The sequence below is a fragment of the Vigna unguiculata genome, unplaced genomic scaffold (assembly GCF_037176805.1).
Source record: "Vigna unguiculata cultivar grain cowpea cultivar isolate G323 ecotype 2 unplaced genomic scaffold, ASM3717680v1 ptg000242l, whole genome shotgun sequence".
Classification (NCBI taxonomy): domain Eukaryota; kingdom Viridiplantae; phylum Streptophyta; class Magnoliopsida; order Fabales; family Fabaceae; genus Vigna; species Vigna unguiculata.
Window position 1 is genome coordinate 60,001 of NW_028196879.1, and position 5,000 is coordinate 65,000.

Sequence of the window (5,000 nt, forward strand, 5' to 3'; positions counted from 1 at the left end):
TTTGTCGCTAGGTATTTGACCAAATAGGATCGTCCAGTTCCTATAGAACCTATCACTAAAATACCCCTACTAGGGGGAGGTAGGGCTAAGCGGAGCGAAAAGGGTTTTCCATGAGATGGGAAATGCAAACTATTAGCCCCCCACAAGGTGTGTGAATAAGTAATTGTCTGATAATTAGCAAGGAATATACGTCTTTCTACTAAACAGGATGTATTGAATTCATAAATCATTAGATACTTTTTTTGAATGTCAACTAAGTATCGTAAGTAAATTGCTCCCGGTTGTTCACTTATTTGATAACCAGAGTTATTCTTTGATAAAAGATCACTATGAGTAAGACTCAATAGAATTTGATCAATCCTTTTTTCTGTTGTTAAGGTAGAAAACTGAACCAAGAATTCTTTTTCTTTATCATCAATCGAATCAGTGTTCGAGACCCAGGATTCTATTTGATCATCAATCCAATCACCATTCACGTTTTTTATTTTTCTTATCAAGGAATAGATTGCTTTACTTGGATGACTTAGATGTCTCGTATTTCTCGAAAAAGCGATTCGATTGATGGGATTTGGTATAATACTTATGAGATCGATGAGATTCCAATATTTATTCTTAGAACGTATGGATTTGACCCCATAAGCGGGACCACCACCCCATAGCATGTTGCTACCAAAAGCAAAACTCCGTATTTCTTCTAGAGAATCTCCTAATTGTTCCAGAGCAACTAGAAAGATATTCTTTAACCAGAAAGAATTCAGTTCAGATGTAGGATACCTATCCAGAAGTTTTCGCAACTCAATCATGTATGATGGAATCATCAAAGATTTTACCTTTTCGAACTCTGTCTGTAACTCACTATAGACTCGAGAAACAAAGAGAAGATGTGTACGAACGAGATATCCAGCAACAAGGAGAAGGAAAAGGATTGAATAGAAGAACTCCTGAACATTTAGCGATCTCAGATGTGTCGATATCAATAGTAACTCATTATTTCGATGAGTCATTTCTTCGGACAGAAGAAGATTATGGAAACAATTACCCGGAATCTCACTTATCAGATTCCATTGTGGAAGACACAATGGAATCTGACGAATTCGCCATAATATATCTGACCCATGCATAATATCATGAAAAATGGATACAAATTTTTGGCTGCTACTTAGTATCGGCAATAGGTCTGAAAAAGTATCTAAAAATATGAAATTTAGATATTTGTACCCCGTCGAGGTAAGGAACCATGGTATATATGTTTGGAATAGATTCCATTTTGAGAGAGTTGAAAAAACACTATCTTGTTGAAAGGTTCTATACATCTGACCTTTCTCAAGGCATTTTTGTAGACAAGAACTCCGTTTTTTCCTTTTTTCGGATGGTAAATATTTCTCAGAACATGGAGTGTGAATCCAACCCATGTTTGAATTGAAATTGAGATACTGATACAAGTTCTTCCCTTCTGAATCAGGTATATTCATATCTGAAAGAGGTTGACAATAAGTTTTTTCAAAATGGACTATTTGTCCCTCTGTTAGAGGTGTTCCAGAAATGTCTGCGATCGAGTAAATAGCTCCACGAACGAATGGATCGTATCGAATTGGAAAATGGAAAGATTTGTAGAAGTTATACCCTTCGTCGCCACTTTGCGGAAAATCGTTAGGTATCAATATGTTAGATACCTGTAACTCGATTGGTGAAATAGTATCTCTCTTCAAAAAAGCATGTTTTTTTTGACCATCGCAAAAAGAAAAGATTTTGTTGCGAATGAACAAGATTTTGAGGAATTGTCCATACGTAAAATCATAATTATTGATACGGGCCTTTTCCACATAAAAAGGGAATCTTTTGTTACAATAGAAGCAGAAGTGATATTGATTATTCAAGAATCGAAGTCGATTTGCTTTATAAAAATAGTATATCAATGAACTTCTATGAAATGGTTTCACGGGATTCAGCCAATTGTCTGGATCGTGGGATATCATTGAGAAATAGGAATCTGTGTTATCAAAAGATTTCCTGCGATTCTTTCTAGTATGGAATGAGTCAATCATCCACTTTGGTATCTTATTGAACAAAAATGGTGATATTGTTCCTCCATTGATCAAGAATTTCGATTTTTGGGAAGTATCTTGGTCATCCAATAATAAGGGTTTCCTTTTTTTCAAATGAAAGATTTGAAGACCTATTGATTCTAATAACTGATTACAGAGTGGATCATTCGGACCTTTCAATTCATAGATGTGGATCTCGGACCTATGAATGGGGATACCCCCAAAACTCACAAATAAAAAAGAAGGAAGTGAGTTAGACAAAAAGAGAAGAAACTTGGGCAAAAAAAGAAGTAACTTGGACAAAAATAAACAAAGTGACTTAGACAAATCTTTTTTGTCGATAACCTCAGACCAATCAATCGAATATTGATTAATATGTAATCGATCGAACACTACTTGAAAACGGCTATTCTGCTCAGAAATGAAATAGTCCAAATGTTCCTGGAAATTCTTGCTCCCATTGGACCATTTGTATCTATATACATTAGGATCCCAATTCATAGATCTCTCCGTTCGAGAAATCAAAATAAGAGGATCGAACCACTTCTTCTGACTCTTTTTCAAATTTGATAAATGTTGGTTGATCGTGTATTTCATTCTAGTTCGATGATTCAGAGTATCATTTCCTATTTGATACCTTTGAATTCCATATTCGAAGTTGCAATTGAATCGATTCAATACATTTCTTATGTAACCATGGGTGCTATATTGGATTTGAATCAGATTTCGGATCAATCTATATTGATTGACTGCCTCCATTATGTTGTTGCTAGCAAATACAACTATTTTAGGTTTTGGATCTTCCACATTATTTCCGCAAGAGGTCTGGACCCATTTTTTTATGATCCTTCGATAAAAAGATTCATTCTCTTCATAAAAAAGAGGAGGTAGAACCAATAAAGAGTGCTTTTTCGATTCATCCCTGGAGTTCAATAACTCATTCAAGAAATGTTTTTGATCCAATCCGGAGGAATCCATAGAAAAATCAAATTCCTTATGATACACCAGATCCGGCTCGGTTATTGATAGAGTGAATAGATCTGCCATTTCTTGAAATATATCTTCTGATTCAAAATCGTGGTGTAACGTGTATCTCCCCCTGTTCCGGTCATGGAATAGATGAAATAAACCCCAAAATGGATTTTTGTTCAAGAATGAAATCTTATTGGAACTGTCCAGTTCACCCTTTGGAACCATATCACATCCTCGATAGGATGAAATAGGATGAATTGAGACGGTATTTTGTAAGTACATAATTATCTTGAATAAATTCACTATTTCTTTCTTTTCCGATCGCCTGGAAAAAGCAAGATGTTTCTTTTGTTCTTTTTTCAACAATTTCTGATCTCTAGTAGACCTATCAGTAGGATTCGAACCCAGATGAAGTTCTGACCATCTGTCAGAGAAAAAAGAACGAGTGGCTCTTGCAGGATTCCCAAAAAATTCTTCGATTTCTTCCGGAAGCAGATGATTATTCATCTGCTTCTCACGTTCCATGAATAGTCGGCACATTGAGGAATATCCAGAAAGGATTTTAAGGAATCGCTCTGATTCTATCTCTGTTCGTTCCGTTTGAAGAAAGGAAGGATCCCAACAAAGAATCGATCTTTCTTTTAGTTGTTGAATCTCTCTTTGATTGATCAATGTGTGATATTTCGAATCCTCATTCCTAATGGAATCGAAAGAATCCTTGGATTGATCAGAAGATCCTTTCAATTGGCTAGAATCCGTTACTTGAATGAAACTAGATCTCGTGGAATCATATTGAAGATTTGATGATACATTCCGTACCTTGCTAAAAAACCGATCCTTGTTTCCCAACCACACATTGTCTAACCAAATCCAATTCTCTCGTGACATGTTCCTCAAAAAATCCGATTCGTGCGGACTCTTCCCCCAACTAACGAAGAGATCTTGACGGAATTGCCACATATGAAATTGAGCACAATTTTGCAAAGAAATAGCCCGCTTGTTTCTCAAGAAGAGATGCGAAACATGCTCAATATCATTTGATTGAATAATTGACCCAGTCCCTTGTTGTTTGAAGAAACCCTCCACTTCCTTTGGTATTTTTTCACGAAAAGCAAACATGAGATAATAAATCCAGTCTTTCACTAAGATTTCGAATAGCTGTCCCGAATTCAAGTTGATTATGTTTCGCCTCTTTCTCGGGGAAAGACGATCAAAAAATTCCCAATCATGGTCCTTACGGATCGGATCATCCATATAATATACAAAAAGGAACTCCAGATATTTGATATCTTTCTCTTTGAATGAGATCTCAATTCCAGCGATGGTTTCATTAGATATCTTACAACTAGAATCGCTCTTTTTTCCTATCCAGTTCCTCCACCACCGCGAATCCCAGTTAAATTCAGGCATGATATACTTTTTAGTTATTGGGAGAACCCGAGTACTCTCTTTCGGATCCAGGAAAGAACTCTCAGAGATCTTTTTTCCTTTTGGAAGATACAGGAGCGGAACAATCAACCTATTGATATTGGAAGACTCAGATGATTCTTCCAATGTATCATTTTTGGGTCCAATGGAATTCATAGGTATAGGAAGAAGCCTTGTCAAATAGGGATTTTTTCTTTCGACCATTTTTCGATTGTTAATACGATATATAAGGACCGCTACTACAAAGAGTACTACATACTTGATCGTGAAATATCGATTGCTTGTTGAACCCTGTGAATTGCGTGAAAGTAGGATACTCCAAATTCGGGAGTCCAAGAGTTTTATAAAACTCTCTTGATGGAAAAAAATATGAATGAAAAATCCCGCTGAATTGAATTGGGTCCATGAATCTAAGAAATAGCGAGAATTCTTGATTTCTCTCAATATCTCTCTCAATTCGAAAATCCAGGATTTGAATTGATGTCCTTTCATCGAATCCTCCTAATTGCATTGATTTATCCGAAAGATTTCACTTCAATTGGAATTTGGTTATTC